This window comes from Armigeres subalbatus, chromosome 2, assembly GCF_024139115.2.
Source record: "Armigeres subalbatus isolate Guangzhou_Male chromosome 2, GZ_Asu_2, whole genome shotgun sequence".
Taxonomy (NCBI): domain Eukaryota; kingdom Metazoa; phylum Arthropoda; class Insecta; order Diptera; family Culicidae; genus Armigeres; species Armigeres subalbatus.
In genome coordinates, this window is record NC_085140.1 from 330790091 (window position 1) to 330814154 (window position 24064).

Sequence of the window (24064 nt, forward strand, 5' to 3'; positions counted from 1 at the left end):
AACCATCAAGCCTTCATCTACGTTTTGATGGAGTTGGTTTGCATCGGATTGCTATCAGTTTCGTAAAATCAACGTTTGAGTATTTGTTGAAAAACTCAGAAAAATGGTTTTAAATTTGGAATTGATTTGCATTTTTGGCGATTGGAGATAAGCTTAAGAATCGTCTCCAAATTTTTAGTTGTTCGCTGACTTTTCCAGAAAACCCGAAAAAGTACCAAGTTGTTTTGTAACAGAACACTGGACAATACTGTCGCAAATATGGAGTGTTTCTCGAACAAAAAAAATCGCAATTAATTCGCACTTTAATAACAAATCTAGAGAATAGGTCGTATGCGCAAAAAAAAAATTTTTTTGTGGTTCCATTCTCTTTCGATTATTACAAAACTATACAAAAGTTGACTTCGGATTTTCTGCCAGACATCTAAAGACAATAGCTCTGTCTAATGTGCTGAAGTTGAAATGTACCAGAAAATGTAAAACTAGCCGTTCTAGAAGGTTGCTAAAGCTGGAAGGTTACTATGGGCAGGGCATGTTGCAAGAATGTCGGACAGCAACCCTGCAAAGATGATGTTCGCTACAAGAAGGCGTGAAGTGCCGCAAGCGAGGTGGGCTGACAAGGTGCAGAACGACTTGACGAGCGTCGCCAAGAGAGAGATATGGAGAGATGTGACATCGCACCGTGTCTAGTCGCGTCAAATTTTTATTCAGTGTTATCTGTTCAGATGTAAGCTAAATAAATGAAAATGAATGTTCACAAATTTTAACGTTTTATTTCCACCATTCCTAGTTTTGTCGATTGTTACTTAAATATGCGAGTAAAAACGTCAGAAATGAAAAAAAATAGAACTAAATACGAGTTTGGAAAAAGTGAATATAATTGGATAACATAAAAAGGTGTGTATCAATTTCATCAATTGTGAGTCAAGGAAGCACATCACATGCTTTCCTTTTATCGTAATTCCAAAAATCGGTTACTCTTCCCTACGTGGCGTCGTATAGTATAGTAACTATTACATCGTTACACCGTAGATCTGATCTAGTTCCGATTGCAGGAAACTGGACCTACCTACCCATATTACTCGCGGCGAAGCTCAACAGAGCCGTGATAATAGAATTTTCACGTTCGTCGCTTCTTTTTCGGTGGAGGTTGGGAAAGCGGCGAGGAATCACGATTTCGGGTGAAAATGAGATGAGCAACGAGGTGCGAAATAATGGGACCGACAAGGAAAATCGAAGCGGTAATGACGACGGTAGTAGGTAGTTGGGAAATAGTTTGGCCCGGTGTCGTTACGTGAATCAACTATAACATGGATTTGGGCTAAATGGGGAGGTAATTTTCATCGTGACATGGGGGAGTTAAGTAGTGGAAATGATGACAGTAAAAATGATAAATGATGATTTTTGTCGTAATCAGTATGATTGAACAAAACATGAATGAAGAAACGAGACGAATATTGATGAATTTTTCAGTCTTCTTAGCCTGGATGGTGTAAACTGCATTTGTACGAAAACAAGGTTTTCAATGAGAAAATACATAGCCATAGGCGCAAAAGATTAATTTCCTTTATTTTGTATGGTACATTGTGCGGGGCCCTCCCTAGCCTAGCGGTAATTAATTGATTTGTCTATCATAATTACACACATGTCTCATATTTACCTCACACATATTGAAACTGAAAAAAATGTCACACGCTGGGAAATCACTGGCAACGAATTCAGAAGATGACTTTGTAAATTTATTTGATGTTTGTAACTCGCTACGCTAAACAATTCTTGTGATTGAAGCACATCGTATTCCGGTTTTATCTCTGTATGATTTTACTGGGGTAATACCACACAGTATGAATTTTATGGTGTGATAGTTTCAACCTTGACTAGCTTGACTAGCGGTGACCGTAGAACTTTGGCAACAATATTGGTTTGGAAGATATTGGTCACTGACGTGTTATCAACGGGTATTTCGGGTTGTTGTGGTGCCACTGTAACCAGTGGCTCCAAATTGGACTTGCAGCTTCCGTCGCAACGTATATTTTGGTCACATACAAGACCACCGTGTACTCCGACACCCAGTGTAAAAACGTAGTAGCGGTTTGAGCGTGGATAAAAAATTAGAGGCCCCTCTTTGTATCTATATATGCCATGAGATGGATCCCGGAAATGCTGCCAACTGCTTGGGCAACGATCGTTACCCTCGTCATAATTCCCCGTCCTGTTGAGCTCAGCTATTAGCCAAGGTCCCATTAGGTTAGGTACGTGACTACAAGCGGGAGTAGTAGTGCGCGCCGTGTGTTCTCAGTAACTATCAAAAGTAGTGAATTGTAATATTCACATGTGGTGTAGAATCTGATTGTGTTTGTTTTATACAGGAAACTTAAAGTCTAAAAAAATGATCACCTAATAGGAGAGCCAAGAAAAGTGACGTCACATGGGGTCTAATCACGTGGGCCTTTTTCTTTCTGTTCCTCGGTGCTACATGTGGTGGTTTGACATTCCCCAGGGCGAAAGTTGGGACGATTCTCGAACCCGCGCACGCAAATTCCCGCCGCAAGTCATACTCCCGGACCAAGTTGGGGACTTTTCAACGTTGCAGGTGTTCAGGTCGAGGATAGGTTCCGCTATTGTGAAATGGATTAGACGGCGTTTTGTTCCGAGCCATCGGCCATTGATCTCGCCAGTCGTCTACGTTGCCAAACACCACAATCCAGTTCGTATTGTCTGAAATCAAGTCAGAAGCAATCGCCGCTGGGGTTAAATAGTCAAAACAGGTTTCCATGATTCCTTGCAAAACATTTCGGAAATTGAGCAACTGCGGTTTCTCAAATAAATAATTCAATATGCATTAAATTAATAAAAATCTTCCATTCTTCAACATATAATAAAACATATGAAAATATTTATTTTAATTTAGGCCGTTACAAATATTTTATTTAAATTATGTCCCACTGGTCTTTGAAAGGTCGGTATAATATAAAATAAATAATAAAATGAAAAAAATAAAATAAAATAAACTCCTCGGATTTATTGAAGAATGTTTTGAAAATCCGCAAAATCATCTGAATTTTATTTTGTTGCCCTCAAAATATTATTTTTGGGCTAAAAATACGAGGAGGGGGAGAAATTTTTTTTTTAAATATTTGTATCGGCCTTATAGCATTCTAATAAAACAGCAATGACCCACGGTGTAAAAAAATGGATTATTATCGAAGTTTCATGTACCTCTGATTTTTTTCACAGAAAGTTAGGCAAGGTCACTAGAAATGAGGTACAGGGCGTTTAAAAATATTTCTCCGGTGATTTTTTGAAAAAAGTGATTTTAATTGGTTTTTTCCTTAATATACCGTCTAAAAAGTCAATTGACAACTCAGCAATGGAAGAAATTACGTAACGAACTTACTGCCCATAAAATTATGAATGACCCACACAGAAATGGAATCTCTCAAATATAGGACAGTTGTGCTAGTAGCAACAGCTTAGCTTCGGTAGCATGCAGTCGAAAATGAAATTCGCTCTGTATAAAGCCCTACTTCATACGATAGCCTATTTCGGACATGAATCGTGAACTCTGTAAGAAGCAGCCCAGGAAGATTTAAGGCGAAGCCAGAGTAAACGTGACGTGCGATGCGACGCGACGCGACAGTGCAATTTGACAGCCTGTTGATAATGATTGTTATTCTTTTACGTGAGTCGCGTCGCGTTTACTCTGGCGGGCACCTTAGGGTTTTCAAGTATAATTGCTGAACAATATTCAGTGAGGTTCTTGTACATGGCGTGTGCTACAGTAATGATGAGATACTGTATCTAGAGCAGGGTTTGCAGAAATCGCTCTCAATAGATAACGAACAACGGTAAAAAAGAGGCAAAAACTGTTCCGAATCATAACAAGCCATGATAACCAATTTATCAAACTTGTATACAAGTGCGAAAAAACAGAATCGGATAAACAGCCTGTTGTAGCCGAGAGTATATTTCCGAATAACTATATTAATTAAAATACACGGAACTTGATCGGAACATTTTTATTCGCGTTGGTAAAACGTGGTGACGATTCACGGTATCTATAACAACTAACAATAGAGGTAGGTAGGGGAGGCGGGAAACAAGGTTGATACAACTAAAGTCAATATAGCGGCACTTCAGGTGCAACGATTAAAATAACAGTTAAGGTGAAACTATAACAACTCTCCTCCCCTTATGAATGCAACTTATATCTACAAATTTAGTCTTCTAGGTGGTTTGATGACTCTTGTAGATCGTCTTGGAGATGCTTGAAACCTGATATTCTCTGAACGCACATTCGGTGCCTGCCCCCTTGATTCCGATACCGCAGGTGGTATGTCTGGACCGGATAAAACAGGAGCGCTTCCCGAGGAATTTGTTTCGACTGTAAAACTAGTTGCAGGCGTTGAAGTTGTAAAAAGAGATGGCTGTTCTGTTGCATCGATGTTTGGAACTGGGCGGATATCTGGCTCGAAACGGACCGTAGGAAGCTCAGGACATCTAGTCTGCAAGTTTGCTCCCACTTCTCTCAGTTGATCGACATGACGCTTCCAAATTCGACCATCATCCAACTTGACATTGTAATGCAGTTTACCCAGCTTTTCAGCAACGTGACCGTACTTCCACTTTTCTTTGTCCAAATAGTCACGAGCAGCCACCCGCGTCCCCTCGACAAATGATTTGATGGCAACTTCTGGATTGTCCACAGTGCTAGTTGTATTCGGTACCATTAAGTCAAGACGAGACCGGATTTGTCTGTTGAACAGCATCATCGAAGGCGACTTCCCTGTAGCCTGGTGTATAGTTTTCCTGTAGCTAAGCAAGATGTTGCAAAGCTCAGAGTGCATCTTGGACTTATCGCAATTGAGAGCCTTCATTTTGTTCTTAAACGTTTGGATAAAACGCTCTGCCTGCCCGTTCGTAGCCGGGTGGTACGGAGCACCCATCTTGTGGAAGACACCGTTGATCTTCAGAAACCTCTGGAACTCGGCTGACGTAAATTGTACGCCATGATCACTAACGAGCACAGCAGGTATCCCGTAGGCAGCAAAAAATTCACGACACGCGTAGATAGTGGTACTTGTAGTAATGTCTCGCAAAATCTTCACCTCTGGCCATTTCGTATAAGCATCGACGAAAACCATAAAATACGTACCCATGAATGGACCGGCGAAATCAACGTGCACCCTTTCGAAGGGTTCTTTTGCCGTTTCCCAGCAGTGTAGTGGCACTTTAACAGGATCAGGGCGTGTCATCTGGCAGGACGCACAACTTCGTACAAGCTCCTCGATGTCTTTGTCGATTCGTTCCCACCAGACGTACCCTCTAGCGAGCGATTTCAGCCGTGTGGTACCAAAGTGAGTGGAGTGCAATTCCGTTAGTACATTTTGCCGCAGCTCTGGTGGAACGTACACACGAATTCCGCGCATAATGCATCCCTGTTGAAGAGCGAACTCATTTTGGTCGATCCCAAAACGATCTCGCGCATCGATTTTCTTCCCATTCTTCAAACCTTGCAATAGCACCCGTACTGTGCAATCAGCAGCGGTCGATCTGGCAAGATCGTCGACCGTCAATGGCAGTGTCTCAATTATACTGACTTCCAGCATATCAACTTCTTCGACGACGTTGTCTGGTGTCATTGTACTGATCGGCAAGCGGGAAAATGCATCAGCATTATAATGATCCTTCGTTGGGCGAAATTTGATACTGTAGCGGAAAGATGCAAGGAATGTTGCGTAGTGCTGCATTCGTAATGCTGACATCGCCGGCAAACCCTTAGTTTCCGAAAATATCTGCTTCACCGGCTCGTTGTCGGTAACCAGCCAAAATTTCCTTCCGTATAGGTACTGGTAAAACTTCCGTACACCGAAGATTATGGCATACGCTTCCCGGTCGATCTGCTTGTACCTGCGTTGTGTATCGTTCAATGTTTTCGACGCGTACATGATTGGTCGTTCAGTGCCATCTGGCATAACGTGGCTGAGTACAGCACCGACGCCGTATGGAGACGCGTCAGTCGCTAACACCAAGGGTAATTCCGTGCTGTAGTGCACCAAGAATCGGTCGGATTGCATTTCTATCTTTACTTTCGAGAACGCTTCTTCACATTCCTTCGACCACTGGAACGCCACGTTATTACGCAGGAGACGGTTTAACGGATAGATGGTAGTGCTCAAATGAGGAAAGAATCGGCCATAGTAGTTCACTAGGCCAACAAATGAACGCACCTGTTCTTTGTTCCTCGGAGCCGGCATGTCTTGTATAGCATCAATTTTCTTCCGCACCTTATGTATTCCGTCTCGATCAATCAGATACCCGCAGTACTCAATTTGATCAGCAAAGAATTGACACTTTTCCAGGTTGATTCGCATGTTGTACTTACTAAGGCGTTTAAGCACTTCCTCTAGACGCTGTAGGTGGACCTCGTCGTTAGGTCCCGTAACTCGAATGTCATCCAGAAAAACAGTAACTCCTGGAATTCCATTGAGTACCTCCTCCATCAAGCGTTGCCAAATTGCCGGAGCCGAACTGACACCGTACATCAGCCGTGTTGGTCTGTACAAACCCAGATGAGTGCTTAACGTAAGAATCTCCTGATCCTCCACGCTGAGCTCCAGCTGCAGATAGGCTTGCGACAGATCAATCTTTGTAAATTTCTCGCCACCTGCCACATTAGCAAATAGCTCCTCGACGGTGGGCAGTGGGTGCTCGTCAACCACTAGATTTGGATTTACCGAAATCTTATAGTCGCCGCAGAGGCGCACTCTATTGTTCAACTTCATCACTGGGACTACTGGTGTTGCCCAAGCACTGTGATTTACCTTCACTAACACACCGCTTTTTTCTAAAGACTTGATTTCTTTTTCGACTGCATCTCGGATGGAAAACGGAACTGGCCGTGCTCGCAAATATACCGGCCGCACATCCGATTTCAACTGTAGCTTCGCCGTGAGACCTTCGATTTTCCCCATGGATTTTTCACAAACACTACCGTAACGCGCAATGAGCTTTTTTACGGATTCGTCACTATTTTCAACCGTGATCGCATTAACGTTTTCGTAAAACTTTTTCACGTCAATCTTCAGTACTTTCATCCAGCTCCTCCCCAAGAGTGGGTGCTTCTTATTCTTCGCCACATACAGCAGCAGTTCGTGGCTTTTCCCTTCATAGTTCACATCAACAACACACATTCCGGACAGCTCAATCATGTCCCCACTGTAGCTTACCAGAGCAGTATTCGGGTGACGCAATTTGGCCCCAGGTAAGTACCTTTTTTGATCGGATGCACTCATAATCGAGACAGGTGAACCACTGTCCACCTCAAATTTTACCGAAGCTGTGTTGACCGTTAGCTCTAGCCAGAACTTGCCAACGCTGTTGTTGAAATCAGCCGCGTCATACACTCCACAAATCTCATCGGTCTTCACATTTTCTTTGCACTTCTTATCGAAATTTTCCTCGACCTGGTGCGTATCACTTTTCCGGTGGGCACCATCAGCCGCAATCTTCTTTAAACACACTTTCTGTAGGTGACCCGACACTTTGCAGTAGTTACATGTGGTCTTGATGTGCGGACACTTGTTCGCGAAGTGGTTGGAATTTCCGCACCTGAAACACTCCCCCTTCTTCACATCACTATGCACCTGTGCTTGCACTTTCTTCGCTGAAATATTTCCCTTTTTGTAATTCTTCGACTTCGCATGCTTCGTGGGTGGATGTTCCACCAAGTTTAGCTCGGGTTTGCACTGACGCGAATGGATCTCTTGTCCGCCTTTTGCAGATGCCTCCATTGACACAGCAATTTCCCGGGCACGATCTAGTGTGAGACCACGCACCTCCAGCAGACGCGCTTGTATTCCCCGATCCCTAATCCCGAAAACAAATTGGTTCCGCAATGCAGTGCTCAGGTAGTTGCCAAAGTTGCAGGTTATGGCCAACTTTCTCAGAGCGATGAGATAATCGTCAATCGATTCCTCCGCACGGTCGTCGCCTTGCTTGCGACATTTGAACCGAAAATTTTCCAGGATCTCGAGTGGTTCTGGGTTAAAATGATTCTCCAAAATCAAAACAATGTCGTCGTAGGTCTTCGTCTGTGGTTTGACCGGTGCTAGTTTGTCCGAAACAACGTCGTATGTCTCGGCACCCATATAGTGCAGCAGCATCGGCAGCTTCGCAGCATCCCCAACACCGAACAACAAGAATGCACCCTCCAGTCGCTCGACCCAGCGAGACCATTTCATTTTATGGCGATCGAACGGCTCGACTGTAAACATAGACTGCATCGCGACTGGGGCCATCGCAACAGCAGGGGGCGGAGCGCCTCCAACAGGAACTCCTGCACCGGCGGGGATTTGGACATTTGGATTGGCCATTTTCCGTCACCAACGTCCACGTACTCGTCGCCAAAACTGTTGTAGCCGAGAGTATATTTCCGAATAACTATATTAATTAAAATACACGGAACTTGATCGGAACATTTTTATTCGCGTTGGTAAAACGTGGTGACGATTCACGGTATCTATAACAACTAACAATAGAGGTAGGTAGGGGAGGCGGGAAACAAGGTTGATACAACTAAAGTCAATATAGCGGCACTTCAGGTGCAACGATTAAAATAACAGTTAAGGTGAAACTATAACACAGCCCCAACAGAAAAATGGTGATTTTCGCTTTGTTTTTGCTCATTTCGTGCTGGTTACTGCACAGCTGTGTAGAACAAGTTGAAATGCATCATCAGAGTCAGTGCTCCCCGCATTTGGAGCTTTCTAAAAGAAATTTATCATGGGTATAGCCTCCCGAATCAGTTCTTTATCATGACAGCTGACAGTCTCTCGCGGTATGCTACATATCGTATATGTATACAGAGATGATAAGTGAGAGACTTGTTCTTTCTCTTTTGGATTCAATCCCTGATCTAGAGGAAAATATTATGAATCCTATAAAATGTGGCAAACGGATAATGGGCTGGCCATCTAGTGCGAATTTCGGAAGAAAAAATTGTGAATACAACAGATAACCAAGGTTGGAAATAGATGATACTTGCTGAAAAAATTGAAATAAGATTGTCAATAAAGCAAAATAAAACAAATATCAGAAACATACTTTAAAAATTATTAAGATTTTTTTTTGTCCAAAATTTTAGATCCATTTCAAGACAGATTTTCTGTACAAAACAGGCAACAAATAGGTATATTTTTAATTCTGAGGGCTAACTACAATAATTTATCTATTGCTGAGTTATCAGAGGTACATGAAACTTCGATAATAATCCATTTTTTTACACCGTGCCACTCACATAGGAATGCCGAGAAAATATCTAACCTAAAAGTTTCCTAGACTGAACCGGAGATACAACTCAGCCACCTCCAGCATGGTCTTGGCATGCTTATTGCACAGGTAGGTAAAAAGGGTATCCTTGAAAATGTGATAAAAAATCGTTAGGCTTTCAGATATTTAATATTGGAATCCCGTCGTTTTTTGACCTCAATCTCTATGCTGGATTAATCGAACTATTTATGCTAATTTAAATTTAAATCCGAAAAGTATAACAAAAATAAAAGTTAATTGACCAGGGAGAGGTTGCTATTGAAAAATACCAGCAGATTTAACCATTGCAAAACGGTAATGTGCCAAGTGTTGAATCTAGTATTTTCGGCTCCGTTATGCTTCTCCGCATTTGAGCTTTGAAATTAGGTTTAAAATAAAAGAACAAGAAAAATGTTCATTTAGCATTTGATTAATGAAGAATAGGTTAAAAATGAATGAAAAATAACTCGTGACTGGTATTAGATTAGAATGTTGGTTCCAGATATCTGGAAAAGAAAAAAAATTGTTCGACACCACTCGGTAGATTTTTTTTAAATTACCAGGGAATAAAAGATAACAAGCTTTATTTTCACGCAGTTGAAATTCTAGCGATGCTCATTTTTTTCTGTGATAATATTGTTCTACAAAACACTCCGTGTGTACATTGAAGATGAGTGCTAGTTTCAAACAAACATCTGTTGGCTCTCTGTGCAAGAACAGCTGATTTGGTCAAGCTTAAGAAGCTGTATTTGTGAGACGTTGGACCCTAAGAGTCAGGCAGAATCAAAGTTGAATAAAATCTATAACCAGTATTAGAGTTGAAACATAAAAATTGCTTCATCAGACGCAAATAAGAAACACACATCACCCCATCGCCACCTACACAGTTTCATCTTAAAGACCACGAGTTTATATTTCTATTGAAAAATATCATAACTTTATGTTTCGATTATCTTGAATCATTTTAAAACATAATCAAATCAGAATAGTTCATGTCCTACCAGATTTTATAGTATGTCCATTTATTTATATTCATTTACCAGCTTAAGTTATTTTGTCGATTCTTCTAAAATTTCCACTGAGATTGAATTGGTGATGCGATACTTCTATTGCCGATGTTCTGTCAGCTTTTTCACATTTCGGCAAAAATGGCTTTGAATTGAAATTTAGATAGCAGGACCTTCAGAACGGTTTGGAGGTTCAAAACATCTGCTTTAGACATTTATGAATGGAAAATACTACGGACATAAATTTTCAGGTAAAAAATTGCAAAAAAAATAAAAACTTAAGGAATCTTACAATTCCATCTAGATTTCTGAAATTTGGTGGAATAGAGCTGAGATGTTTCCGGCAACGGCAACTACAGTTATTTGATCATATTCTACTACACGTAAAAAAATGTAATGTTATTTATTATTAAGATTTCTAATACTTTTTTCCAAAGCAGGCGCTTAATGATATGTATAAGAAAAAACTTATACATCGCATTAGTCACATACATTCCAAAACTTATACTTTTCATTAACTTATGAATTATTTTGATATGGGATCATTCATTAGGTGGCATAATGAAGAGTATAAGTATTTTCGAATGGTTTTTTGCCATAACATATAAGGTTATTTTTTTACGTGTAGTTTGTCCAAGAAGCTCAAAGATGTAAAACAAAACAGTTTGTGTCGCAGCGTCATCTATGCGGCGAAATTTTCAACTAATACTCGACAGTCGGCGCTGAGTATAATATTTTTCCCAAAACACCATCAATATTGTGTATCCCTTAACCTCTATTAACCTACACCCTATAGGGTATTTTGGCGGGCTAGATTCGCCCTGTGGCCCAATGTGAAGTGGGCCTTGGTTCTATCCCAGTTGGCGCCATTGGAGTTTTCTAAGATGAAAAATGTCTGGTCATGCCTTCCCTTGGATAGCAAGTAAAGCCATAGATCTCGGCGCATATGTATGGTATAATGGATACGTTGTGTAGGGTCATCTTCCTGAAGCGTCAAAATATGATGATGGACAGATAACAATGCAGAGATCCATGGGTCAAATTGGATAAAAACATGAAACAACTTGTTAGTGATTGTTGTTATAGTACTGAGTAGCTGGAGCTACTCCATCAAGAGAAGCTGGATACATTGGTCGCTAGTAGAAGAAATCAATGACCTACAATAAGCGGCCTTCAAAGTTCGAATCACTTCAACATTGTACCTACAATTAGAACAAACGGAATCATTGCAATTAGATACAATCCATAATAAGCAGATCAAATTTGAATCGAATTGCAATGAACTGAATACGACACGAGTTTAATATCCGTGAAAGTCACAGCTGATGCCAGCTTGGTGCAGCACAAGATGGATAATTATGTCACAGTCATCTAACTTATTTATATACAATGCAATACCGGCGTTCGATTTGTCAAGCAATGCTGCAGTGCAAATTGACGATGTTATTCCACACAAAGGGGCATCATTCTCCTTCACAGAATCAATTACCAGTGCAAGAGCAAATGTAATCAAATTACATTAATGTGTTACTTGGCACAGACGTGCTACCAGTGGATAAATTAGCTGCAGTATAAATAAATGTAAATGGAACTGTGGGCCAATAAATTTCAAATGTATCCAACGCAAACACGTGTCAGAGTCGTGTTGGTCGACCGCAGACTCCGAGTCCGTACAGCAGAGTCTCCGGGGAGTGAAAAGCTTGAGCATTCATTCATTTTCCTCGCTCCCCGCTGATCATCGAAGATTGCTGAATGGAAAACTTCATGCAGCAGCACACATGTACGAGAACTTTCAATGCGCCCTAAACAAAGGCATACATTATTGCACATACGACCTCTTTAATAAATTATCAAGTTTGCATCCTATCTTTGGTCATACACAGAGTAGTACGGGGGCGCTCCATACTAGTTCTCAACCGTTGGCGCTGAAAATTGAATTCATAATTGCTTTTTTAATTACCAAGGACTTCCTTTTAATTAAGTTGCTTGTGCAAATAGTTATGGTTTCGTGGTTTCGAACCATTATACCAACAAACGTCCTCTCAGAAGCAAAGTTCTGGTGCATAGTTCTCGTTAAGTATGTAGACGGGCATGCATAGCTGAATAGTTTGTCTGGCCAGAGGAAAGTTTCGCATACAGGCATCTGAATAACAAAGATGCGTTCTATGCGGGCTCTTTGAGCAGTTTGTACGATAGGTATGTGGAATGAGTAGTCCACATCGAAAACTTTGCTTCAAATTCCGAACAGCGTGAAAATGCACTGAAATTTATAATTTCAACGAGTTTGTGTACTTAAATAGATTTGAGGCATTTGAACCTATCGGAAAATTCTTTTAATTTTTAGTTAACATTGTTTTGTTCGATTGGCAATTGGCTCATGATCGAGTCCAGTGTAGAAGGATAATTCCATTCGGCGTAGGTTCATCGAAGAGCTGTAACCCGTTCGCTGTGCCTCAGCAATTACGGTTGAACTTCATCCACGAATTCATGGTGTTTTACGTGTGGAAGGAACGCACCGGTTTCTACGGTGTCTGAGTAACGATAAATTGCATTAAGATCCATCTTATCATGCGCTCAATATTTGAAAATGTTATAGTGTTATTATACTTACAACTTACATAGATGATCAAACAAATCAACCATAAATATGAAAATCATATTCTTCTCTCTACATTACACTTACCCGCTTGAAACGGGAAATAGTGCTATGAAGTACTTATCTATCATTTATCGCCCCAAAAGGAAGCGAATATTTTTCCTTAATCCAAACTCAATGATCCCATCAGAAAACCACCCAAGCACCTTATTTCAATTTCTTCCATCAGCATCTGTCTGACGGTGACGGTAAAGTGGTCCAGTCTAGAGAGAAATCGGCATCCGACACTTTTCATCCGACTGTTTACTTACATACCTACTCTTCTCCTCCACTGCGGAGATGATAATCCTTTTTCTCGCCACTCGCTTTTTTTCCAGGAAGCACAGTTTGCCTCCTGGTTTAGTGAACTTTCAGAGGAAATTGGAACCTAGTGCACCGAGCGTTGTTGGTAAGTATCAGTTTGAATCCCGATTTTATTGTATCTCCGCAGATAACGAGATTTATTCTCGGAGCCAGGAAAACTAGATCTTGAAACACAAAGTAAAAATGATTTTTATAAAACATTAATTGGCGCCTTTTATTCCAATCTCCCCACCCTAGCAGCATTTTCTTTCATGAGTGAATGAAGGACTTTCTTTTCACAACACCGTGTAGGTTCCGTTTGCCAGAGTGAAAAACACGAAGAAGTCAGTAAATAACATTTTTCTTTGATTCGATTCAATCCTGGCATCTTTCACGGTCCATTTCGTTTCGTAAGAGACACTGCGGATAACTTCGACTCGAGTATGAGTTATTGATATTTACAAATTAAGATTTGAGAGAGAGAAGTCGTAGCTGGTATTCTATCATCGCTACGTTTCCTCATCGTAATCGTCGAGATTTTGGTAAGTGCAATTGACCGTGATCCAAACCCCGGGCTGTTATGGCAGCCTATAACCATGGAGCATTTAAACGATTTCGAATTGGCTGATGACGTTGCACTCCACGCTCAACTATGCAGAGTAAGCTCAATGACCTTACCGAGCGCTCCTCTTCGGCAGGTTTAGTCATCAACGTTAACAAAAGTTAACACGGCGACCTCTTAGAGTTTCACAGTAGTCGGGCAATCAGTGGGAAATGTTGAAAGTTTCCAATATCCTGGTAGCAAAATGGTATCAGACGTCTTCTTACTGTTCAATTTGAAACAATTATTGAAATACATTCTCGATTCCCACCTCTCAGATGTAGTACAACCTTTCCTGGTAGACGAAATATGGCACAGTAGTGGCATAGTAAATTGTCATGATCATTCATGTAGGGATCATATCGTCCGCTATAGTCTGAATTTATCAATTATTCATCAATTGTTACTGTTTTCTTCAGTTTACACGATCCTCAGAATTCTCCCGGGGTATTGCAAAATATTGAGTTAATCGAAAATTTAAGCATTTAAAATGTCTAGTCAATATTTGGCAAAAGTTCTCTCGAAGTCTCGAACTGATATCGGTTTGTTTTTGAATCTAAGTCAGCCAATGTCGAGTAAGGTATTGATATTGTGAATTAGGGCTTCCATTCCGAGAAACGATTTCCCGGGAAATCAAATTTCCATGGATTCCCAATTTCCGGGATTTACTAATAAATATTAGTTTCTCGTATTTCCCGGGAAATGAGTATACTAATAATTTTTTTATTTTTATTTTTGGGGTATCAATTGCATTTTTGACTAGCATCTTCCTCCCATTTCCAACGCATATTTTACATCCAAATTAGATCACGACCATTATTATTAAGAATCGAAGTTATAACTGAAGATTCACTGGTGTGTCCTATTACTGTCTAAGGTTTTTTAAACATTCAACCCGTTTTGATTCAATTCCCGAATAGATTCATATGCTGAATTTTCGGCAGGCTAACAGATTAGGTCTCCAGTATTAGGTCATTACAACTGTCTTACAACAAAAACTCGTTGAAATTTTGAAATTTGATGCGTTTTAGGTGCTGTTTGTTATTTCAAACAAAGTTTGACTGGAAAAATTATTCAATTTTGATAGTTACGATCAATAAAGTACGACCATCCAGCGTTCGTCTGAAGAATAGAATAGAACAATTATTTTTCAAAAATATGTTTGTCTTCTGCATCAAATGAATTCAATGTAAAAAGTGTGCCCAAGTGGCCGTAACATAAATAAAAATGGTTTATCGTTCGTTGTTTGTATTTGAAAAAATGTCGCCGAGTTTGAGAATAGTTGGTGTTAGGAAGCTTTCAGCGATAATAGAAGAGAACCTCTCAAAGCCGTCGTCGTTTACTCAATATTGGAGAAAAATACGGACACACCCTAATAAAAATCTAAAAAACGAACTTTATGAAAAAGAAGCACATAGCGGTGCTCATCAGGAGTTAACGCTTTTCGAACTGAACGGAAAACTTTCTCAGGCTTTGAACAATTCTTTCATCATTTGGAGACAAAGTAGCAGGCATCCCTAAAGTGGTGTGTATATTTTCAGCTCAAGCTATTTTTTTAAAAATCATATTGCATGACAAAATGTATCCTACGATTTGCCTATTGTGAATCCAAACTTGATACATGCGCGGGAATTTTTTAAAATCAAGTCAGAAATTTTCAAGAAGAGTTCCCTAAAGAATTTCTGAATGATTTAGTGGAGGAATTCCTTTAGGATTGTCTAAATAAAATTTAGAATTCCCAATCAGTTCTTGAAAATGAACTTTATTAGGAATTTCAAAAGAAATTCCTAGAGGAATTACCAAAGGAGTTCCTGAACGCAATTTTGAAAGAATTCCTAGAGGATTTTAGAAATATTTTCCAATTCCAAATTCTTGTAGAAATACCTACCTATTGCAATTTCTGAAGAAATTCTTTGATTTCTCCTGGAATTCCTTCAGGATCTCCTTCGAGAATTCTTTCTGAAATTGTTCCAGGAATTCCATTTGAAATTTCTGCAGACATTCATTCGAAAATTTCTCCAGGTAGTTATGTCTTGGAAAATTTCTATTTAACATATGTTAAAATTACTCCTAAAATTCTTCTGAAATTTCTGGAGGGATTTATTCAAAACAAGAGGATGAAATAAATCCCATAATTCCTTCGGAAATTCATCCGGGAATACCTTCGGAAATTTCCTTACGAATTCCCAAGGATCTCCAGAAATCCCTGCAATAATTCTGTCGGCAATTCGTTTAGGAATACTTCTCCCAGGAATTCCTTCCAAAGTTCTAGGACAAAATTTGTATTCTCATTCTGCTACCAGAAACCAGACAGAATCTATTTTTAGATTTTCCATTATTCATTGTTGTTGTCATTGCTGGTCCATCTCACCGTGAGCCCATTGTTTCCATTTGTCCGTGTCTTGTATCCAATGATCGTTGCATTGTTCGGTTGCCATCAGGCTTCGGAATTCTCACTCATATGAATGAAAATCTGCGATTAATCTATTGCGGAGTGTGATTTTTCATGGTCCCCTGTGAGGAAGTATTCTTACACAACATTTTTATCCGGATAGAATGGCGGGTGATTAACTCGCGAGCGCCGGCTCGCCGGATCATTTAATTTTCCTTCTCGTCGCCTCAACAGATAAATTTTGCAAGCATATTTACAAAAATTTAGGACCGCAACGGGATTCGAACCCAAAACAATTTCAAAATGTTTAGAGCGCCCACTACAACCACGCCACCACATGAATTGATTGAAAGCGAAGTGAAAAACTGCTGTATTTAACCTTCTGCTTATCGTGGCGCATCGTCAGATTTAATCTGCTTGGAGAGGCAAAGTAAGCAGCATTTGAATTTCGCGAAACATGGGAAGAAGGATAACAATTTTTCGCACCATCGCTTGTGCCGGAGTTTATCGCACTGTAATTCATCCGGCTAAAATGCATAGTGGAGTGATCTATTGTCGCGTGAGTGAGTGAGAAATTCGAACCCTGGTTGCCATTTATCCGGGTAACGTTGGAGGTATGCCTCCGAGAAGAACAGGTTGTCAGTCGTCATCAGGCAGCAGTGACGGTAAGGCGCGTACCCCAAACGCCTCCGTATGGGCTGCGCATCCGGCAACTGACGAGGGTTTGGTGAAGGGGCTGGGAATCGAAACCATGACCATCCGCTTATAAGGCGAACGTGTAGCCAACTACGCTACGGGACCTCCCATATGAACTTCCTTTGTAGAATTTCTTTAATTTCTTAAATTTCTGTTTAAAATTCATGTAGAAATTTCTTTGGATTTTTTAGGAATTCATTTGGGAGTTCCTTAGTAAACTCCACCGAAATTTCAATGAGAATTTTTACAGAATTTTTTAAGAACTTCCTCCAGGAATTCACTCGGAAAATCCTTTATGAAAACATCCACCTTAAGGATTATTTTAAATATTTCTTTGGAAATTCCTTTACGAATTTCCTTGGAAATTCCTTTGGAATATTCCTAGGAATTGTTTTTAAAGCTCCTTTGGAAAATTTATTTAGTAATTCCTTCGTAATATCCTTCAAGAACTCCTTTGTTAATTCTTTTAGGGGCTCCTTCACAAATTTCTTGAGAAATTCGTTCGGAAATTCATTCAGAAATTCTTTCAAAATTTCGTCGGAATTTTATTTAATAACTTTTTTAGACATTTTTCAATGAATGATTTTTTTAGTAATTCATTTGGTTATTTTCTTAGAGAAACTTTTGAAAACTTCTTAAGAAATTGTTCCGCAAATTTCTTTGGGAACTCATTAAGAACTTTCTTCAGAAATTCTGGTATTTAAAACCATTGAGGATTATTTTTTGTAAATTCCTTCACGAATTTCTTCAGGAAATGATTTCCTTTGGAAGCTCATTCAGGAGTCCCTTTTAAAATTCCTTTAGAAAGGGATGTTTTAAATGATTCATTTGGAAATTTCTCAAGAAAAACTTTAAAAGACGCCTTGAGGAATTGTTCCGGAAATTCTTTCGAATCTTTACAGATTTCTTTGGAAATTCCTTTACGGATTTCTTTGGAAATTCCTTCGAAAATTCCTTAATTATTTTGAAATTCTTTCGAAAATTCCTAAGAAATTACTAATTCTTCTTTTTAGATTTTTTTAGATATTCCTTTTGCTATTCCTTCATAAATCCCTTGATTAATTTCACCAGAAACTCCTTTGGAGTTCGTTTATAAACTGTTTAGTTTATCAAATCCTTCACAATTTCCAAGAAATCAGCTTTATCTCAGGATTGTTTTGATGACATAAGATTAAGTAGTTAAAATAAAGTTTCTTTATTGCACATTGCAAATATGATCAGCCCTTTTTGTTCTGAAAAGCAATGCTTTCTTGGAAGACTTTGCGTGATAATACACTCTGTTCGTTCGCTCCAGAATTGCCCAATATTTCACGATTGGGTGAAATGTAGAGCAACTTTGAGGGTCTTTTTCGTCAAATATATGTTCCAGAAATTCATCCAGATTTTTTTTTTCAGAAAACCTTCCAAAACTTTTTTTTGTCAATTACAATGTTTGTCAAATTAATGTTCCCAGTAATTATTTCAACATTTCTTTCAAGATTTTAGTGTGAAACTCTAGGAATTTCTAATAGAATTTCTGAAGTAATTCCTGATAGAATTTCCAAGGAGCTCCAGAAGGAATATTCGACATGTCTAAATTTCTTCAAGAATTCCTTTGGTTATTCCTCAAAGAATACCTCCAGAAACTTCTCCAGGGATATCTTCGGATAACCCTCCGAAAAATTATTTGAAAATGAATTCTGGCTTGTTAGAATTCATTAGAATTTCCCTCAAAAAATTCTTAAAAACTTCCTCTATGAATTCGGAAACTTCAAAAAAACACCGCAAGGAATTGTTCCGGAAATTCCTTCAGAAATTATTTTAGAAATTCATTTGAAAACTTCCTCGGAAATGCTTTTTAAAATTATTTTGGGAATTTATTTAGCAATTCCTTTGTAAAATCCTTCAAGAAATCTTTTGTACTTTCTTTTAAAGGCTCCTTCAAAAAAAATTAGAAATTGCTTCGAAAATGCTTTTGTATAAAACATCGGAAATTCATTCAGAAATTCTTTTTGAATTCCGTCGGAAATTGAGGAGGTCAAGCGCAAAAGGGTGTAAGTGACAGAAAGTTAGTTTTGGGAAAATAGAGCAAAGGTTCTCAGTATTTATCCACTTCTTACAAATCGTATGGAAGTTCAAAAAATTAATAATTTTCTATGAATTTTCACATTTTTTATATACATCATACAAACTATGTCAATAAATTGTCACAAAACTCGAGAATCAAAGCATTTTTTGCTGTAGTCAACTTAATTTTGACCAAAATGTCAATTTATTTATTTTTTTTCATATATTTTTCAAGGAAAATGGTTGGATGGACTCATATGCCCAATCTATAAGAAAGGGCACAGAGTGTGCCAATTACAGAGAGATCACCCTTCGGCGTACAAAATCCTGTCGCGTATCCTGTTTAACAGACTGAGACCGCTTGAGGAGTCCTTCGTCGGTAAATACCAGCCAGGTTTTTTGTGAGGGCTTACCAGACTGATCAAAGCAACGCCAACGGTGGATGGTGTGCAAAACTGTGTGAAGATTTCGGGCGAACACTCCAGTTCGTTCGAATCGCGCCGGGGACTAAGACAAGGTGATGGATATTCGTGCCTGTTGTTCAACATTGCGCTAGAAGGTGTCATGCGGAGAGCCGGGTGTAACAGCCGAGGTACGATTTTCAACAGATCCAGTCAATTTATTTGTTTCGCGGATGACATGGACATTGTCGGCCGAACATTTGCAAAGATGGCAGAACTGTACACCCGCCTGAAACGTGAAGCAATAAAAGTTAGACTGGTGGTGAATGCGTCAAAGACATGTATGTATGCTTGTGAGCGGAACCGAGCGCGACAGGGCCCGGCTGGGAAACAGTGTTACGATACGGGTGGTCGAGGAATTCGTCTACCTTGGAACCTTGCTAACGGCTGACAACAACGTTAGTCGTGAAATACGAAGGCGCATCATCTGTGGAAGTCGGGCCTACTACGGGCTCCAGAAAAACTGCGGTCGAAAAGATTCGCCACCGCACCAAATGTGTCATGTACAAGACGCTAATAAGACCGGTTGTTCTCTACGGACATGAAACATGGACAATGCTCGAGGAGGACTTGCAAGCACTCGGAGTATTCGAGATACGGGTGCTTAGGACCATCTTTGGCAGTGTGCAGGAAGACGGTGTGTGGCGGCGAAGAATGATTCACGAGCTCGCCCAGCTCTACGGCGAACCCAGTATCCAGAAGGTAGCTAAAGCTGGAAGGGTACGATGAGCAGGGCATGTGGCAAGAATGCCGGACAGCAACCCTGCAAAGATGGTGTTCGCTTCCGATCCGGCAGGTACGAGACGACGTGGAGCGCAGCGAGCGAGATGGGCAGACCAGGTGCAAAACGACTTGGCGAGCGTGGGGCGTATTCGAGGATGGAGAGATGCAGCCTCGAACCGTGTATTGTGGCGTCAAATTGTTGATTCAGTGTTATCTGTTTAGATGTAGACTAAATAAATGAATGAATGCTTGGTGAGGGTTTAGCCTGCGAATGATCCTTGAGAGAAACGAGCTGTGCCAGATAATGTCCGAACATGGTTTTCCGGCAAAACTGATTAGACTGATACGTGCAACGCTGGATGGCACAAAATCAAGTATTCGGATTGCAAGCGAAGTGTCAACCTCGTTTATGACCTTAGACGGATTGGAGCAGGGTAATGCACTTTCGAATTCATTGTTCAACATTGCACTCGAAGGCGCTATTAGGAGATCTGGCGTGCAGAGGAACGGCACTTTCATCACACTGTCGCATATGCTCCTGGGCTTTGCGGACTATATCGAACTTATTGGAATCGATCGCAGAGCAGTAGTGGAGGCTTTTGTCCCACTGAAGAGGGAGACGGCGAGGATAGGCTTAACCATTAACTCTACCAAGACAAAGTACATGGTGGCAGGTAGAGATAGGGGAAGAAAAAGTGGTTTTGGTGCAGAGGTAGTGCTTAATGGACATGTGTTTGAAGTTGTGGACAGGGTTGGCCATTTCTCACACTTCGTCTTAAAATGTGTAGAGATTTTACAAGTAAAGAGAAGTGTATTGATTCACACTCGAGAGCGTTCACATATGCGTGTGATTGAACCGAGAGAAACATGATCGGCAAAGAGTGAGAATATTTTCGGTCGCGTGTGTTTTGCTGTTGTGTATAAAAATGTCTATGTTTAAGCGCTCACAACAACGTATTTATATGGAAGATTTAGAATATAGCCTAAATGTATGCATTTCGGTAAACAGCAAATTGTCATTTTCCTGTACTCTTTACACTTGTGGGCTTGTGTGATGATGGGCACGCTCTTTCATACAAAGATAAAGTGTATTTCTGCTAAAAAATGGTTTGTGGCGCAGGCGCATGAATCATGAGCTGAATCATGAGCTGGGGAAACTGGAGGAACATCGGCCAAGACCGAAGATTATGGAGCTCTACAATACGCCAGGCATACAGTATGGCCCATAAAAAAATGCGAAAATATTTTATAACTTATGCCTTTGTACATTAAATGGTTATTTCTTCTATTCATATATATGTGTGTAAGCAAACGTATCATGAAAAAAACATTTGTATCTAGTGAATGTATTAATGAAATAAGTTGTTACTATGTAACATAGTCTCTCAACTATGTAACTACGTAACTATAATTTTTATGTTTTCGCATTTTTTTATGGACCATACTGTAGGTGTATCGACGCTGTAGCCATCTAGGTATCCAGGTAGGTAGGTATTTTTCAAGGAACACCGTTGATTTTTTTAGTAATTCATTCGGTAATTTTTTCAGGGAAACTTTTGAAAACTTCTTAAATAATTGTTCCGGAAACATCTTTGTTAACTCCTTAAGTACTATCTACGGAAGTACCATCAGAAAATCAATTGGGATTTTGTTTCCTTTACAAATTTCTTCAGTAATTTCGTCGGAAATGTCTTCAGAAATTCCTTTTGAAGCTCCTTCAAGTTCCTACGAAAATTCCTTTAGAAAAACCTTCAGAAAATCCAGACAATTTTGACAAGAATTTAGTTGCACAATTCTTAAAAAAAAACTTTAGAAGACGCCGTAATTTCTTCGAAAATTTCTTTAGATATTCCCTTGGAAATTCCTCTATGGATTTCTTTGAAAATACCTAGGATTTTTTTCGGGAATGCATTTAGGAATTTCTTTTGGAAATTCCTTGGAGAATTTCTTCTAAAATTCCTTTAAGAGATTACAGTCGGGATTCGCTGGTTGGGATTTTAATACTTGGGTCACTTTTTAGTTGGGGCTCCGCTGGTTGGGCCATGGCCCAACTAAAAAGCAACAGTTCGTCAAAATTGAATGTAAACACGAAAAACGGTATTGGGCGTCACTGGACATCATTTGTGATGTTCAAGTCGAAGTACACGTGTTCAAATGGCTGTCAGTTGACCCAACTAAAAAACCGAATTCGTTAGTTGGGCCGAGGTCGTGGCCCAACCAGCGAATCGTGACTGTACTTCAAGAAGTCCTTCAAAAATATATTTAGGAAATTATTTCGATTTTGTTTTACAATTTTATCGTAAGTTGTTTAGGAATATCTTCAAAAACTTATCCAGGAATTCCTTTGGAAATTTCTTTAGGCTTTTTTTAGATATTCATTTAGCTATTCCTTTGGAAATTCCTTGATTAAATCCACGGGAAATTCCTTTGAGATTTTTTTTTCATAAATTACTCCAAGAATTTCTTTGGAAATTATTTCTGGATATCATGAAAGGTGTTCTTTTGAAAACTCGTTCGAGCATAGCTTCAGAAATTCCATTAAGAATTCATTCGAACAATTCATCGGATTTTTTTTCGAAAATTAGTTTATCAAATCCTTTAAAAATTCCTTTAGGATTTTTTTTCGAAAATTCATTGAAGAATTTATTTCAAACGTTACAACATTATGTCAGACAGTCAACTGTGACAACGTTGTATCAGACACACATACACAACAACACGTTGCCTCTAAATCCCTGAAGAAGGTGAAATATATACCGAAAAGTCGAAAAATAGAGTTTTTACTGCTTTATAAGACTGGAAGAGCTGATAATAGTCAAACAAAATTTCTACAGAAATTTCTTCAAGAATTTATCTTGAAACTTCTTTGAAAGTCCCCTCATTATTCATTCCATTAAACAATCTTTTAGTAAAACCATACATTCCTGAAAAAATCCAAAAGAATCCTCAAAGGAACTTACGTAGCTATTCATTATGGATTTCCCGAATAAATTTCTCCAGGAATTAGTTCGGAATTTTTTCAAGGAATTTCTGAAGTTTGTCCAGGATTTACCTTGAATATGGCAAAACGTTTTTTTTTTGTCCATAAATCGGAACAACGATCCATAAATTTTCAATACATTTTCAATTGTATGATTTTATTGGTACATTTATTCAAAGTTATGAATAACGTTTTAGGGTGTTTTTATGAGATATTGCGAAAAAAGATTCGGCTGCCGGTGGGACTTGAACCCACACTATTCCATTAGGTACATGGACGTATTACCAATTATACAACAGCTGCCCTAACAGCTCAAAATTGAACAACAGTCGGTTGCGTTTGAATCACAAACATGTGCTTCTATTTGTCGTATTGAGGCGGGTTTGCTTCTGCAAGGACAATAGAGGCTAGCTTGCCACCGAGGCAGCTGTTGTATAATTGGTAATACGTCGATGTACTTAATGGAATAGTGTGGGTTCAAGTCCCACCGGCAGTCGAATCTTTTTTCGCAATATCTCATAAAAACACCCTAAAATGGCAAACTTAACTATGTGTATCAAAATTAAACATATTTTCCAAAAAGGGAAAAAATCTGACTTCCCTCACAAGTCATCAATCAAGAAAAAGAGAAACGATGATACCCTGCAGTATCACACACCGCAGCTGGTCGGACGCTCGGTGGCAAGCTAGCCTCTTTTGTCGTTGCAGAAGCAAACCCGCCTCAATACGACAAATAGAAGCACATGTTTGTGATTCAAACGCAACCGACTGTTGTTCAATTCTGATACACATAGTTGGGTAAAGATAACAGGGTGTGAAATGTTGCCAAAGTAGGTATCTATCGAACCGTGCGGGACCGAAATCCGTACAGCACCGAAATCCATCCACCTCATGAGATATCAATAAATTAAAGA

General features: G+C 39.5%; 1 protein-coding gene across 2 annotated transcripts in view; it reads right to left on the reverse strand.

The window, feature by feature from the left end:
* LOC134216920 (uncharacterized) overlaps nt 1-24064 on the reverse strand; it is a 58394-nt gene that overhangs the window by 26106 nt on the left and 8224 nt on the right. Inside the window, exon 1 of one of the 2 annotated variants that reach the window (XM_062695684.1) lies at nt 13225-13383. The exons of the other annotated variant lie outside the window; for it this stretch is intronic. The gene's annotated coding sequence lies outside the window, so the exon portion shown is untranslated. Of the gene's footprint in view, nt 1-13224; nt 13384-24064 lie in introns of those variants that run through there. 2 annotated transcript variants of the gene reach the window in all.